The 17,792-nt window shown below is 48.2% G+C and overlaps 1 protein-coding gene across 1 annotated transcript in view; it reads left to right on the top strand.

The window, feature by feature from the left end:
• Positions 1-1,027: 1,027 nt before the first annotated feature.
• Positions 1,028-17,792, top strand: part of LOC133342373 (neurexin-1-like) — a 392,466-nt gene continuing 375,701 nt past the window's right edge. Inside the window, 1 exon segment of the mRNA XM_061551493.1 lies at positions 1,028-1,374. The gene's annotated coding sequence lies outside the window, so the exon portion shown is untranslated.

Below are 17,792 nucleotides of genomic sequence, written 5' to 3'. Positions count from 1 at the left end.
TTGAGTCTTGATCTTCTTGGTTCTTTCGGTAAAGTCACGTAGAAGGGAAGTAATAAGAAGATGAATCCCTGCAGTCACGAAAGCTTTAAATCGAAATTGAGTCTTGACTTAAATCTTTCGTGACTGCGGGAATTCATACTCTTTGGGTCTTTTGGTAAAGTCACGTAGATAGAAAAATAAGAAAATATTTTTAAAAATCACGACGTTTCGATCGCTATATTTCTTCCTGCCTCAGCAGTCCGCCTGCTCTATTTCTTCATCTGAAGACGATTGCTTGCTTTATTATTTTTCTATAACGAAAGACCCAAAGAGTAATTACATCGAGTTCAATTAATGTACGCAGCACGCTGTACGTAATCCATACGGTTAGTGGTAGTGATGATGATGATGACGATGATGCTCGAGGGACACATTAACAACTCTTCTTTGTTTCACACCAGACGCCACCTCGAGGCGAACATAATGCGTTCACGCCGTCAGCACCCACGGAGCTGAGGGGAGAGGGTACGGCGAGCACGAGAGAAGACTGGGACGGAATCGCGCCGAGAGCAAACGGCGCACCCCAAAGTGCGGACGGGTAGATGAACGCGTGGGTCACGGGGGCTGCATCACCTGGCCTGCGGTTAGCGAGTGAGAGGGGGGGGCACCGGGGATGGGTGAATGGAGAGATCCGAGTGTAGATGGATAGATGGATGGGAAGGGTTTGGTCTGGTTGACAAGGGAAAGAGGGATGGATGAATGGGAGGGAGGATTTGTGGAGTGTATGCGGGTTGGTGGGGGGGGTACGTACGGGACGGGCTGGAGGTAGAGAGAGGGAGGGAGGGTGGGAGGAGGAGGAGAATATAGTCTTAATAATTCATGAGCGCTTTTTGACGTCACTACAGGCGCTGCAGCGCAGAGGCGCTCGGCGTGCTGACAACATCGAGGGCTGTGGAGCGAGCTCAAGAGTGGGAGTGAGTGAGTGAGAGAGGGAGGGAGGAGAGGGAGAGGGGGAGAGAGCGAGGACTAAAGGAGAGAGAGAGAGGGAGGGAGGGAGACTCCGGACATCTGCCTCACCGCAAACGCTCTCGCAGTCGGGCAGCCTCAACGCTGCTCCGCGTCCTCCACTGACGCCGGCTTCGCGCAGATGTCGCTCCAGTCAGAAGCGGGGCTTTTCCTCCTCTGCCCCTTTTGTTCGCCGAATTGATGTCCTGTTGTTTTTGCTATACGAGTGTATATTTATTAGTTTGAGTATTATTGTTTAGAAATCCCGTCTTCATATTGGGGGTGGCGGTGGAGGCGAGGGGGGGGGCAGCTGTAGTGAGGTTGGCGAGGAGAGGAGGTGAAACGCGCGCGGGATCGACGGAGAAAACGAGAGGATTTCTGACCCCAAAGGTGAGATGATTTAATGGCAGCAGTCAATTAAAGGCACGCGACAGTACTTAAGTGTGAATATTGATCAATGCGCGAATGTACTTCTGAGTTTTGTGAATGAAACACGCAAAAAGGGCACACGCAAGGCTGTCGATGAAAGCAGCTGTCGATGTGTTACAATGCGCGCGGCTTTCTCATTTCTCACGGCGCGGTTATTCATTTCGTCAAACGAAGACGCTGAATATTGCACCGCCTTTATGTAAACAAGCATTGGTTTGCAGACGACTATTTCGCGGTTGTTTCGGCGCACTCTTTGGCAGTGAAATTACATTTCGAGGTCTTAAGCTTCGCGTTCGGGAAGAATATGCGTAAAAGGGGGGCACATGATTTGCGTAAAACCACGGGGATATTGCGCGAGAGAGGTCGAGAGAGATGCGGCTGCTTACCTGTGAACCTGTGAGACCGTGTCCCTGGCGTAGTTCTCGCCACTCCCGGTGCGAAAGGCGTGAATAACTCAAACCGGGGTAAGTGTATTCTGCCTACAAGTGTGTATACTTGTGCCGCCGTAGCGCAAGACGGTGGGCACGAGTTCTGAAAAGGCAGACGCGCCACTCACACCCTGTGTCTCACCACATCACCGGCAGGCAGACGCGCCACCCACACCCTGTGTCACCACACCACCAGCAGGCAGACGCGCCACCCACACCCTGTGTCTCACCACATCACCAGCAGACAGACGCGCCACCCACACCCTGTGTCTCACCACATCACCGGCAGGCATACGCGCCACTCATACGCTATGTCTCACCACACCACCAGCAGGCAGACGCGCCACCCACACCGTGTGTCTCACCACATCACCGGCAGGCAGACGCGCCACCCACACCGTGTGTCTCACCACAACCACCGGCAGGCATACGCGCCACTCACACCCTGTGTCTCACCACATCACCGGCAGGCAGACGCGCCACCCACACCCTGTGTCACCACACCACCCGCAGGGATACGCGCCACCCACACCGTGTGTCTCACCACATCACCGGCAGCCATACGCGCCACCCACACCCTGTGTCTCACACCACACCACACCTGTCGACCATGCACCCTCACGCAACTGTGTCTTTGGGCCACCCACGGGGAAACGAGACGCGAGCGAGGTGGCCGGCCGAGTGATTTGTGAACACGAGTTCAGTGCCGTCTCGCCCCGCCCGCAGATGATGACGATCGCGACAGGTCCAGTGGCTCGTGTTTGAATGTTCGTTCGAATGTCGGTTCGAGCATTTTTGCCAGAAGTGTCCCTTGTTGTTTACACATCGTGCGCAGACATTCAGAGCAAGTGACCCTGCAGCTTCCTTGCTACAATAGCGGTGCGCAATTTAAGTCGAGGGTAAACGACGAACTCTCACCGTTTCTTTTAATCTTCTCGCTCGCTTCCCCCCCTCTCGCCGGGAGTGACAGCTGCCTGCACCGCTCTCCACAAATACCATGAAGTGATCCTATTGTGTACACACAATGCATATGCACGATTACCCATATATAGCAAGCACTTGCTATAGAGAGGCAACTGTGCGTTTCGGACAAAGATTCCCCATATTGCGTTCTACAGACTGTTGGGGCGAGTGCTGTTAGTGAACACCTATGAAGGCCGGCGCGGAACAAGAGTAAGTGGGTGGCCAGCCCCACAGCCAGCTGCCTTTGTCCCCTCGATGCTGATGTTTACACACCGCACAAGATACAGGACTCATTTAAGGATAAGTCCACCTAGAGGAGTACCAGAGACAGTTCGGGTGAGCGGGAATCGAACTCTGTGTAGCGCAGTGCTTCGTTCAACTCATGATTTTAACAGTAAATGTACAGGTGTTCACACCCCTCACTAACCTTCATACAGTACTCGATTAAAACAAGCAGCGAGAGCACGTAACACCGCGGGGATATGGAAGCGATGGAATCATCTCCCTGTACAAGGGGTTCTAGATGGAGTGGATTGTTAACTTCGTTATGATAGACGGTGGCTGATGATGAACATGATACAACAGCAGATGCACTCGGCGGCGAAGAAGTGTCTGTCCAAGCCTAACCCCCCCACCCCTCCCGCCCCATCGTGTGCCGTGCCGGACTTCATAGGTGCTCGCTAACAGCACTTGCCCCTCAATAGTCGATCAAGGCTATCGGTGATGGGTGGGTTGGGCTGTGTGTCGAGTGAGGAGGGCGTTGCGTGCCGGACTATGAGGGCCTCTGCATCTCGTGCCAGGCACTCCATCACGGCAGTAATTTTCGAGTTGTCACCGTCGCCTTTCCCTTGCGCGAACATTTTTTTCGTCTTTGTCCCCAGGAACAGCCTCACGCATTATTCCTGGCTGCTGTTGTGGGCGGTTTTCTTTTCTTTTCACGGCTCTGCCTGTGTGGACGTTAGGCTGGACAGAGTGTTGGGGCAAGTGCTGTTAGCGAGCACCTATAAAGGCCGGCACGGCACACGAGGGGGGTGCGTGTTCAACACCACGCCTGGCTGCATTTGTCTCCCCAGTGGCGGTGTTAACACACCGCAGCAGCTACTAATTTCAGGCTGAGTCGACCTAGGGGATGCCCAGGGTCCGGTTCAGATAATCGCCACTGGGTGTTGGTCGTGAGCGGGAATCGAACTCGGGGCGCCGGGTTCGTAACGCAGCAGCGCTAACCGCTACACTACCGCTCCCCACATACGCAGACACACACACACATATATGTGTACACACATATATATACAAATGCAATGCATGCATACACATGCAAAAGATCCCCCCCCCCCGACCTCCCCCGTATAGCCTACACAGCAAACTGTATAAACCGCTGTACAAAATGATGAGACTGGGACAGGCGCTGTTCGGGGAGCTTCTATTAAAAGGCCATAACGTGTTGGCAGCACCGCGTCCGGCCGCCTTTGTCTCCCTCCCCCGCAGACACCACACACACCAGTTAGCTGCTCATTTGCAACTTGAGTCCACATGGAGGAGATGTGGGAATTGTTCCGTGGCAGGGACTAGACACGGGGTTTTGTTGCCAGTGACCTAAACACTACAAAGACAAAGATCCCCCGCATAGCTTGTAACAGACTGTTGGTGCAAGTGCTGTTAGCGAGCACCTATGAAGGCCAGCACGGCACACGAGGGGGTGGTTAGGTGGCCAGCATCACACACGGCCGCCTCTGTCTCCCCAGTAGCGATGTTTACACATTCGCACCAGGCACTGATTTGAGGCTGAGTCAACCTAGGGGATGCCCAGGACCGGTTCAGATAATCGCCACTGGTGTTGGCCGTGAGCAGGAATCGAACTCGGGCCGCCGGGTTGGTAGCGCTAACCGCTACACCACCGCTCCCCATACAGCTACAGTATACACTCACACGCACGCGAACTAGGATGCAGGCTTTCGCCGACTTGTATAGTGTGATACCTTCTCTTTAATATTTTATTTGCTACATTCGCAGGCAACAGACACTTAGCTTTCAGACTTAGTTGTGCGTTGTCTCAGGCTAGCTATAAATTGTGATATAAACCTCACTGGTCCTCCACGCGGATAGCCCAAGTAAATTGTTAGACCGTGTCGGGAAATTGCTCTTGGCGAGCACCTATTAAGGTGGAGGGGATGCGATCACCATCGCCACGCCAACTCGATCTGTGTCTGCATTACTCGCAATAAGCCGTTCACACCAACCCACTCGTTCAGGGGTGGGGAACGTCCGGCCCGCGGGCCGTATGAGGCCCGCGAAATCATTTGGTGTGGCCCTGCCAAGGCAACCGCAGGCGGCACTCGAAATTCAATAAATCTAGGAGCAAACCTGGAAAAGCAGTTGCGAGTAGCAACATCATCAATACCGGCTAACATCACACGCCTCACCAAAGAGAAGCAGTTACAGCCATCACATTATGGGATGAGTTAATGAAATGTTTGGCCAAATATAACAGGCTAATTTTTTAGTTGATAATTTTGTATGGCCCGCGAATGATGTTATACATATCCAAATGGCCCTTGGCAGAAAAAAGGTTCCCCACCCCTGCACAAGTTAATAATTTAAGGCTGAGTCGACTTAGGGCGGAGACGCAGAACAGATCCAGATGCCATGGCAGGGAGTCGAACCGAGGTTACTGGCATGCTAGCGCATATCACTCAGCCAGCAGTGCGCGCGTGTAAACGCACGCACACACACACATACATAGAGTGCAAAAACAAACATTTCAAGTCGGGTATTGCAGACTGTTGGCGAACATCCATTGAGGTCGGCAACGTCGCACGAGAAGTTTGTGTCGCCACCATAACGCCCGGCCGCCTTTGTCTCGCCAGTGCTGATGTCTAACACGTCGCACCAGATACTGTCCTCATTTGAGGCTCAGTCTACCGCCTTTAAATGTTCACTCGCCACCGACGGCCGAGTGATAATTTAACTCGCCTTTTTTCCGGGTTCGTAGTGGTTAGTGCGCTAACCCGCTGCGCCACCGCTCCCCACTATAAAACACGCACACTGGTATATGACGAGTTATCTGTTCGTTCAGTCACACGGACACGGCACACAGCCTCAAGGTAACACGCTCCATTCATTTGACAAGTGGCGCGGACACGCGCACACACACACATCGCGCGCGCGTGATGTCGCCGTCTTTGCGTTGCTTCGCCACGGAGACCGGGCAACTGCCGCGACCCCCAGGCCAGCTTCGTCATCCTTCTGCCACGCAGCATCCCTCCACCCGAAGATTTAAACGAACGTCAATTAATACCGCTCTCTGTTCTCGCAAACAACCCAAGCAACGCAGCGGCACCAGTGGGGGCCTTAAGCGTGGTTGGCACCACGGGTCCCGGTGCAACAATTGGGAATGAAATGGGGGTCAACTTTTCAGTCCACCCCACCCACCCCCCACCCAACCACCGCCTCTTCATAGCCTCGTGGATCCCGTTGCAATTGCACCGCCTGCACATTCGACAATACAGCCACCGGCGACCACAATTTTATTAGCTAAACGAAGTGTCGGCCACAACGAGTGCGTTGCAGCCAGCGATGAATTTACTCGAGCCGACCTTATTTATTGCTTCACGATGGTTCAGCGTGTGCGTCTTGCAGAGCGACGCACAGGCGCCGTGTAATGAAAGGTTATGGGGCTATGCTCATGGGCTACGTGACCCTGACCAAAGAATAACGCGAGGCCTTCACATCTCTCATCACCACCGAACGGTAATGATCATCCCCTCGCTTCTCGTGCCCCTTGCACCCTTCATATCATGGCCACGGGAGACAGAGGTGGCTTACCCCCCTGTAAACCCAATAGTGCTGTGAAATACCATAAAGGAAGATCACCGAAGGGATGATACACTGTTGCATTGTGAGCGGAGTACACTCGCCAACCAAACGCTCGCTCTAACCGAGCCAACAAAACAATCGCACTTTAGTTCGCGCATTGATCCTAAATAATGAGCCAACCGGCCACTCGTATTAGAACTCTCACTGATGTAATCTTAACCAAATGACCAACACGCCTCGAGTACGAGCCTAATCAGTGACCCCAATCCTAACAAACTAGCCAGCCAAACCCGAGTGTCTATCACTGGCCCCAACAATAACAAATGAGCCAAACCAGCAACCTAGTACGGTCCTAGCCCTTCGCCCCCGCTGACCCTAAGCCTGTCTCTAACCCCATCTCCAAGTCTTCGCGAGGGCTCTCTTTCATTTAGCGTCTGCCTTTCAGTTTTGTGTTTTCAGCCGCTTGGGTAAATGGAGCGAATGCTCAAATGTCCTGGGTTGCCCCCATGGACAGACCCACGGGACCCACAGGGCATGAGAGAAAGGGCCCTCTCTGATACAAGCGTATATGAAAACCGATGTTTTTTTAATATACTTTCACAGACAGTTATTTCAAGTTATGAATTCCTTTTATTTAGAACCAGGCAAAAGACCATTACACTGAATGATAACTGCTCTTCATATGGGCATGTGTACTGTATATGCATGTAATTATGCTCACACCAGAAATGTGTTTTTGGTATCAGTGATGTAGAGCATAAAAACCAATGTTGCTGGTGCAATGATCTAAAACAATGCAAACCAGCATACGTTATCATCAAATGATTTGTTACCACCACTGGGAGATAAGGAACATCTCTACTTTTCTGGCTGCTGGCCTATTTCAGAAATATTTTTTTGTGTGCTCGCAAACAGCACTTTCTCCAACAGTCAGTTTAGGCAATGCGGGGATCGTCTTGGGGAGCGGTAGTGTAGCGGTGAACGCGCTGCAGCTACGAACCCGGCGACCCGAGTTCAATTCCCGCTCATGACCACCAACAGTGAATGTTATCTGAACCCGTCCTTGGGCCTCCTCCCCTAGGTCGACTCAGCCTCAAATTAGACTGGTCAACACACTTTTTCTGGCATAAGGTATTCCAACGGGTTTAAGGTAATTTTGGGGTGCTGATTCCACATCTGGCATCAGTTTTTGTCTATCACATCAGGTTTTTAGATATCAAATATTGCATTTTCAATAAAAACTGCAGAAGAAAAATATTAAATAAATGTGTATATCTACATAAAATGATATTATAAACACACTATTCTAAAAATACAGCACCATATTTTAACACTAAAGCAGTCACTGACTCGCAACACCTTGCAATCATAAGTGACAGAGTTAATTTCGGGTAAAATCAATGAAAATGGGGTATGCCGATAGCATAAATATGATGTGATAGAGCAAATCTGAGATCAGATTTGGAATCAGCATCCTGAAATCCGTCTAAAATAGCTGCAAAAGTCCAGGCCAGATTTTTTTTTTGACCAGTGTTAGTAACTAGTGCGATGTGAAAACATCGCTACTGGGGAGACAAAGGCGGTCGGGCGTTGTGCTGGCCCACATACCCCCTCGTGTGCCGTGCCGGCCGTCGTAGCTGCTTCGCGAACAGCACTTGCCCCAACAGTCTGTTAAGGCTACACGGGGGATCTTTGTCTTTGAATCCACCCACAATTCATCTTTACTTTTCGACTGTGTTGACATGAAACGTCAATGGCAATTAAGATTAGGCTAGGGTAGAAAAAAAACAGGGCATTTAAGCCATCACACCACCCAAAACAATGAGCATATTTCACAATGCTTTATCGCCAGTCACACCAGATGGGGCCTGTTCAACGCCCACGGCCAAATATGCGGGTTCGATAAGAACAGAATTTGTTTAGAAAAGCCTGAGAGAGTATCAAGACTTCCTTTTTGCGGGATTCTGCAATTAACAATGTTTGCCAACTTCTTATGAAAATAAAAACAAATTTCGTAATGTGTGTGTGTCACCCAGAGAAAGCATGGGAAGGGATATCGCGCAAATGTGCACACAGACAGATTCGTAAATCTATTGCCTTTGCTACCATCTCCTGGCCACCTCACAGCACCAGCAGGTTTTGGGAGAAAAAAAAATTAACCCGTAAAAACAAAGTTTTTCACTATAAATCCTTTATATGCATGGCGGCTAGAGTCCTCTCATCCTCTGGCTTGAGATGGCTGCCACCCAAGGGTCAGATGATTGCCTGCCACCATTAAGCAATTGGTAATTAAATATAATTTATTTTTTCCTAAAAAGGGTACAATTTTGGAGAAAAAAAATTCAGGAAAATAAATTGTCACGCACAACGAGTCTGTGTGCAAAATGTCAGCTCGATTGGATCACGGGAAGTGGGTTAAAAAACGACCGAAAGATTTGCACGGTCATAAGCGCGCAAGCAAGCAAGTGAACTTAATATAAAAGATTTAACAATTCCACTTGATTCACCATCCCTTGCCTGGGATAAAAAAAATTCCACTTGATCAACCATCCCTTGCCTCCAAATGTAAGTGCTGTATGTTGCGAACTTCGTTTTGTGCCACACGTCGCAAACCGCGCTAATCGGAGGTGCGTGGAGTCAAAGGCGTGCGCAGCCACCACGCCCCGCTTCCATCACTGCGCCAGGGGACACACACGAGGTCGAGCATCTCGCAGCGTCCCAAAAACATCCATGGGGGGGCCGCGATCGCAATCCGCCGTGCCACCGCGCGATCGGGCACCGGTGCCCTTCGCTCTCGGACCCTCGCGCTCGTAAACCTTTGCCTGCACTATCTGACCCCGTCTTCGACTCGTGACTCACATAAAGCTTCGTGGAAATCGCTTCAAACTCGGGAGGCGCTGAAGTGTAAAGTGAATTCCGGGCATCATCATCAGCAGCAGCAGCAGCTTTTGGTTGGCCATCGAAGAAAGATGCTGGTCGCCGCATCGCGCACTTTCAGACGCGCTTCTGTGGCCGTCTGGAACGCTCCTTGTTTCAATATTAGGAAGCCACAGGAGCTACGCGCTTTGAAATCTAGATTGAAAACTCACTAATTTAGAACTGCTTTTTGCATTTGGTTTGTTTTCTTTCCCCTGCGCACATCTAATGAGCACGGTTGGCAACGTACGGTGCGAAAGAAGTTCAACATGCAGACACGTTGTCGAAAGCGCAGCGTGTCTGTGTACACGGTCCTAGAAATTGCATTTTCCCACATGCCATACAAAACTGCCTCGGCAAATAAACCTGCAGAAAGTCACAGCCCGACAATTTGCTCTTGAGAACAGCAAACCGGAGATGAAAAACGCGAAGGACAAAACAAAAGTTTGCTACACCGTGTCACCATAGCGTGCTCTTTTCACGTACGATTCTTATTTTTCATGTTATGATACGTTTTTTTGTGCGGGCAGTCTTTTTTCTTAGCAGAAGAGAATTTGCTCGTTGAATCTCGACACACGGCATCGGGGACACATCAAGGTGCCACACTGGTTGTACATTTAAAGGTTGTTGCGCTCATGGTTGCTCAATGATGCTCGTCCACAAACTATCTTCTGAAAAGAGGAATGGGAAAGTTGTAATTCTGCTCCCCTACAGTAAAGAATATTTGGCAATGATACGCGTTGAAAAGTCTGCAGCGATTTCGAGCGTACGAGAACTGGTGAAATAAATGTTAAGGCGTCTTTAAATGAACACAAAACACCGTGTATCTTACATGTACTACCAGTTGAATATGAATTAACACGTCACCATCGTTAGGCGATGTAGGGAAATGGCTGTAAAGGTCAGAGTTGCCTCGCTGAGGCCTATGCAGGTGTATGTAGAATTCACAGGCTGGTCCAAGATGTTAACCCTTAATATCCGACACATTCAGATGTTTTTCAGCATTGCATGCAACCTCTCTGGCGGTGTGGCAAGATGTCAAATACACAAATGCATAGAAAATATTCAATTTGGAAATAATGTTTGACGAAAAAAAGAGTGCTCTTTTGTAAGTAAAGCTCAGTGTATCACTTGGTATGATAATGTAACATCTCCCGCATTTTTTTATGCGGTCGAGGGGAAATTTTTTTCATAATCAGATCACAATAACGCTAACATGAACTTGACATTTGTTTGTTACTGCTGAGAGTAATCTCAAAAATAAGTGTAGTTAATTTAAGTGATTTAAACATCGCTACTGTGGTTCAATGTAACTTCACTGCGTAATATTTTTTCTTTGGCTGGTTCTGAATACACTTCGAAAATGGGAGTGGCAATGTCACATTAAAATTAATGCACTTATGTGCGTTGAACTTCTATTGCACCGTACCTATCCAACTGTGCCCATCGGAGGTGCGGGGGAGAGACAACAAACTAAACACAAAAAGCAGTTCTAAACAAATAAGTTTTCAATGTAGATTTGAAAGTGCATGGCTCCAGTGGCTTCCTGCGTGATGGCTTATGCTCCTTGGCAAGATCAGCAAGGTATTGTGGCTCATCTGTGTCAAGCACTTTGTGTATAATGAGTACGACCTTAGAATGTATTCGTTCGGCAATGCAACTCAGCGAGCACTGTCAAATCTTGCAGTACCCATCGCGACATGCGACAAATAATTGTGTACATGCTGCGGCTTGCTGAGATATTTTTTTTTTTTTTGCCAGATATCCCGCGGAGAAGCGAGTTGTGCAATAACCGAGCCTTGTCGACACTATGCTACACGAGATAGGATGATTGTAAATCACGTCGTGACTTTTCAATCATTTAGGCAGAATATGCATTTGCGATGCTCTAAGTGGGCACGGGCGGTGACGTGTGTAACGCAGGTGAGCTTTGCCCAGGTTTTAAATAAACAAATAAAACCTGCGTCTTTCCGTCACGTCAAGTCGCAAGATGTGACACGTGCACTCCCATGTCGACACGTTGCTGCGTTATTGTGCAACGGATCGCAAGAGCGTATTCGAAACAGGGTATATCCAAATGTCTCATTGCTAGAGTTCGATGGCAAATGCCTCATTTAAACGGTGCTTGCGAATTGGCCTTCCTTTAAGTCAGTGTTGTCTGTCCATCACATCGGTTTTTATTCATAAGTGAAAGAACACAGATCAGTTGACAACCAGATGAGATAGAATAATTTTCTCACTTTGAAGAGCGATAAGCAATATTATTTCTGGTGGTGTCTTAAGTGGATAAAAAAATTAGGTGACACTGGTATTGCATTTCAATAGGTGAACGGCAATTAAGGGATCTTGCTATGAATAACCTTTCATAAACCAGGGAATTTGTAATTCATGTGGGGGAATTAAAAATAGCATTTGTTCATAATAAAAATAGCTGTCGCTAAATATGGAGAGAGATAAAAACGTACCTTGAGATGGGCCGACATTAAGTGGCAAGGTAACGTCACAAGGCAGCGTACATCTCATCGGATGTCAGTGACCAGCAGAGCTGAGGATGTGTCAGTAAAATCTTATGGCCAGTCCAATGCAACAATTTTAAAATGACGAAATACAAAACATATTACGGATAGTCATGTTCGTAGTGATGGCATATGTGCACACAGCTCATAAGTTTGCACTAAATCATTTAAAGGTTCAAACGCGAAGAGGCATGTGAAGAAATAAAATCATCACAGTTGTATCTTGAATCTACAAATAAAACTTACTTCAATATGTCATCATGATTTGGTCTGTGAAAGTCCGGATATACTACAGCAAAAAAAATTCAGTCAGAAAATGTCATTTAGGGGATGAAATGAATGTGTACGATTTGATAATACAAAATGCTTAAAATATGATATGTGCATTCGTTTAAATCGTGGCACACGATGCGTGAGACAACACAACACGATTGCAAGTTATTCGTAATCATTTCAAACCACGTAATTCACGAGTGGCACAAAACACACCGCAATTAAATCATAATGATAATAATGTTCACATTGCTGATATCACTCTCTGGCACCTGCAGAAGCAGGGTACATGACAGAAGTTTGCCTTTTTAGTTTAATCAAATCACTTTCATCCTTCTTTGCTATTGCTTTAGGCTGATTTTGATCAAACGAGTTATTTTTTTGTCTTGGTGGTGGGGCAAGCCGAGATGCAGATCAAAGAGATAAATTGTCTCTCCGCAATTTTAAATGCAATTCCCAGCCGAAGCATTGCATTTATCGATTGATATTTTTAAAACGGAGACGACAAAGTTCCTTTGCCAGATGAACGTGTGAAGAATGAACATAATTCCGGGCGGCGATCAACGCTGCCGATCTCTCAATTCGCTCTGGAAACCAGTTGCAGGTTTTCCCCGTAGCATTCTCGCGCAGAATGCGCCGGGCCAAGACAGCGCCGTTAAAGAGTTTCCAGTTTCAGGGAGGTGGCCAGGTTGCTGAAGGGGGCCCATAGCACCTGAGCCGAAACCCGTTGAGATCCTGCGTCCGAATCCGGGCGTCAGATCCTCCTTCCGACATTGGGAAGTCTACCGTAGCTGAAGCGCTTCCAAGTCTAGGTTAAAAACTTATTTCTTGAGAACCACTTCTTTTTTGTTGTTGTTGTTGTCCTTCACTTCACCGCGCGCCTCCGATCAGCACGGTTGGCTACGTACGATGCGAAAAAAGTTAAACGTACATGCATGCAAACAGTGATAAAACTGCGTTCGAAAATTGGTGGTCTTAACCTGGTCACCAATGACTGTGCCAAAAAAAACCACACCCATCGCATAATTTCTATATATTAATTTCATTCATAATCAACGTTTTTGGGTTTAGATCGCGTTATTTATAAATGTGTCGTAACCCTCCACCACCCGACACGGCCAATCAGTAAAAAAGTGTCACGTTGACAAAAGACAAATAGTTCACTGCTTTAGCCCCACCGGTGTATTGAAGCGGGAAACCACAACAATTAACAATTTGGGTACGACGTTTCGCTGGTAATTGCATCCAGCATCATCGGGCAATTCGCCAGAATGGTGAGGCTCTGCTCTGTCTCCCGTTCTTATATAGAACAGCAGCAGGGTGACGTCATCATTAACTCATTAATTTCATTAATTTCAATTGGAAAGAAGTCCGACGAAAACGTTGGTTTAGCGCTACGTGACGAACATCTATGTGACCGGTGCATGGGAAAGTCCAGCACACACAGTGAGGACAAAAGCTGCGTGCGGTGTCGGCAATGCACGCGGCCCGTAATCAAGCACTCGGGAGGCAGCGAGAGTTGGCGCATCACCGCACAAATGTTTGCGAAACTCCTTTCTCGTGCACGTCGAGGTGCCATCCCCCGGTTTGTCTGGAGAAGGCGGTACAGCGAGTGGACCGATCGCCATCTGACTCCATCCGTAGGGGGGGTAAAGCGTTGCCTCCTCGCGCGTGTGAGTTTTCTCTGGGTGCTTGCGTTTTTCCTCCCACTCGTATAATAAACACGTATCATTGTCTCGAAACATTATAAGACGAAAACCCAATGCTGGACTCTCCTGAAAGAGAGTCCTGCAATTCCTGATGGCTCTTCTGTACGCATAATGCGTAAATATTTGCTTGAAGAGCTTTCAACAATAGTGCTGTGACATCCACCTCCACAGGCTGCTCGCAAACCCAAGATCATGCACTTCTCTGCGAAAGTTCCGAATGCATATTTTGTCACACGACTCGACACCGAGAGTACGATTGGAATAACAAAAAAAGGTGCTCAGTTTGTTGCACCACATGAAAGAACACGCATAGTCCCCAAGAGTGGCACAGTCGGGTTTTTTTACAATCGGGTTTATTTGTCTTTTTATATTAAACCCGATCATCTGAGATGGGGAGAAATCCGGTTTAATTGGTTCTAATTGCAGAACCGCACTTCTCAACGATGGGCTTCATCCATTCCAAGCTAAGGAACTCACTGGCGCCCACGATTGTGGAGAAGCTCGTGTTCATCGAGACCAACCTGCCCGCCGTATTCTACGACTACCCCGTGCCAGACGGCCCCCCGAGTACGATAGCAGCACCGACGAGGAAGCAGCCTAAGCCTATCAGAGTTTCGTATTCATTAAATCAGGTTTTAAACCCCGAAATCGGGTTTAATTGTATTAAAGAAAAAACCCGATGCCTGCCGCTGGAAAAATCGGGTTTTTTTCACCCATGATAGTCTCACAGCTGCTGTGGAGAATTTGTAAAACTGGAGCACATTCGGCACGCCTCGGAGCCAGAGTGATGCTCCCGTCTGTCCGTCGTTGCGTTTGTCTCTTTCCCTCCTTGTCGGGACGGCTCCTTTCAGGGCTGCAGGAGCCAGCGGTGCTCGTGAAAGAGGAGGCCTGTGTGACCAGCCACTCAGCGAGTGCATTGTCCACGCTGAGTGGCTGAAATGCGCCTTTCTTTCTGTGCGTCTTGTTCGTTGGGAGCAATCGGGTGGCTCTCGGCAATTAGATGAAGTCCACTCCATGGGCTGTAATTTTCTAAATGAATGGTAAGAATACACAATAGTCCGAACGAAAATTTAATGGTATTAAAAAAAAGAGAGATAATTCTTCATTCCGACAAACGTTTCATGCACCGCGGCGGCAAACGCACAGCAATGGACAAATGAGATCTCGGAGCGATGACGAAAGGTAACTAAAACTGCTCATTGCCGTTTTCTACTTGGGCAAAAACTTTCGACGGAAGCCCCTGAACGTGAACCCGGGGGACGCCTCTGACTGGGATCGTACAGTCATACAACCCGCATGACAAGCAATCATTTTCGTCTCTCGCACGTACAGCGGGCGAGGGCAAGCGATTTTCTGACATTCTACGATCTCTGCGCACACCCGCGGGGAGAACATGCCAAGTCTTAACACGGCCCGGTAAAAGCTGCAGTCTATTGCCACGTTAAATGTGTCCCGGACTGGTTCACAAGTGATCCAAAGCCCGAATCTGGTCATATTATGGAGCACGGGCTTAACCAATTGGAAATAAATGTAAGCTCTCTCCCAGGCGCTTGTGAGAGTCAGAGCCATTTCACGGAGATGAGATATAGATTAAGGTGAACAATCATCTTTTCAGGAAGGAAAACAGACCCCGACACAAATGCAGGTAACCCTGCCTCAGCATGGCAGATACATCTAGCAGCTTTCTCATCTCTCCCACCTCCACCTCCACGCCACCACAATCCGGTCAGTCCCATCATATTCACCGTATGTGAATGACATTTTAATAATCAGTTAATCGATGTATGTTGAACTTCTTTCGCACCGTACATAGCCAACCGAGCTGATCGGAGATGCGGATTGACGTGTTGATGACAAGCTATTGCTGTCCTGCCCCCCACCGACTAAATCCCAGGCAGGTGCATGTGGTCCCTATGTTGACACCCTTTTCCTCCATCCACCATCCCTGGTGACGAAAACATGATTACCCTGCTACAAGCAGGGCCCAGTCTGAGATTGATGTGAGCCCAGGGCTGTTACAATGTTTTGGGGCGACCCCTCTGTCTATTCAATCTCGTCCCTTTTACCATTTTACCAGCATTCATAACCGATGCCAAACACGTTATTAATTTTTTTGGTCATTTAAGTTCGAGTTTGTTGTTGTTAATGCAAAACACAAATGGTAAAAGGTAAGCCCAAGTTATAATGAGTGCATTTTTTTGTCAACTGCTAGTAAAGCACGCAACAACGCTACGGCTTTTATGATCAAATTACCTGTTGGACTTATCATGGGCATTTCGGTCATTATGAAGCAGTGCGGGAAAACCACACACATGCACAACTCCTAAAATTAGCGAAAACTTCTATATTTCGTATAGGCATAACTAATTTCCCCAAAAATGGGCAAATCTTTCACGAATTTGAGCAGCTGCATGGCTAAAAAACGCCTCTCCTCCATTATTTTCCTTTGAAATGTTTTGCTTTTGTTTTTCGTGAACGAGAATAGCCTCGGCCCTGACCACAAGCCTCCATTTCTCATCCTGCATTTGGCCTGCGCGCTCCGCGGAGTGAGCTAGAAGAGGCGTTGTTCTCTGTCCGCGTCTGAGTTGTGAACGTGCAATGTTGAACTCTTCCTTTGAGGCCCTGTATGCAGTGCCCATAACATCCTCGTAGCAAAAGTAGCACATGCTACGGGCCTCGCACTTACAAGGGCCCCACGCCAAATGCTTTCAAGCTTCATAATCAACGTTTTTGGGTTTAGATCGCGTTATTTATAAATGTGTCGTAACCCTCCACCACCCGACACGGCCAATCAGTAAAAAAGTGTCACGTTGACAAAAGACAAATAGTTCACTGCTTTAGTCCCACCGGTGTGTTGAAGCGTGAAACCACAACATTTACAATTTGAGTACGACGTTTCGCTGGTAATTGCATCCAGCATCATCGGGCAATTCGCAAGAATGGTGAGGCTCTCCTCTGTCTCACGTTCTTATATAGAGCAGCAGCAGGTTGACGTCATCATTAACCCAAAAACGTTGCTTTCAAGCTATTAATTCCGGTTCAGTGATTCTGCACTTGCTCTATTACTATAGTACTATACTGCTTCAACTTTTATGAACGACTGGGTGTTTAAGGTTAGCGATTTGTCGTATTATCCGGCTTCATAGCAAATAAAAAAAATACAATTAATTTACTACGCAAGTGAAACATTTGTGTTTAAATAATTGATGTTTTTTTAATAAATTTAGGACCCCTTTATAACATATGCTACAGGCCCCGCACTAGCTTAATCCGGCACTGTCTGTATGTATGTTGAAGAGGGTTAAATGGGAGTGGGCGGTGGCGATGGCGAGAAAGGCGGGATGGGGTGGCGGTCGCAGCGGAGCCTGGGAGAGATGAAAGGTTGGGAGGCGTTGGGCAGTTGGCAGTTCAGTGTGTGTATGTATGTATGTTGAACTTCTTTCGCACCGTACGTAGCCAACCGTACTAATCTGAGGTGCGGGGGAAGGTCAACAAACAAAGCACTAAAATCAGTTCTAAAGAAATGTTTTCAATCTCCATGATTTAAAAGCACATAGCTCCAGTGGCTCCCTGATATCGGAAGGAAGAGCGTTCCAGACGGCCGCAGAAGCGCATCTGAAAGCGCTGCACGATGATGCTGTGACCGCCGTCTTTGTTCGATGTGCCTCGAGTGGGGCAGTGCGGCAGTGGCCGATCATCGCACGTTCCGACTGAGACGCCGGGATGGCTGCCTCGTCCGTTCGTGCCGTGAAAAAAGAAGA

The sequence above is a fragment of the Lethenteron reissneri genome, chromosome 14 (genome assembly GCF_015708825.2).
Source record: "Lethenteron reissneri isolate LAM-NWPU_2019-01 chromosome 14, ASM1570882v1, whole genome shotgun sequence".
Lineage (NCBI taxonomy): Eukaryota > Metazoa > Chordata > Hyperoartia > Petromyzontiformes > Petromyzontidae > Lethenteron > Lethenteron reissneri.
The sequence above is the reverse complement of the archived record's forward strand: the minus strand, read 5'-3'. Positions and strand labels throughout refer to the sequence as shown.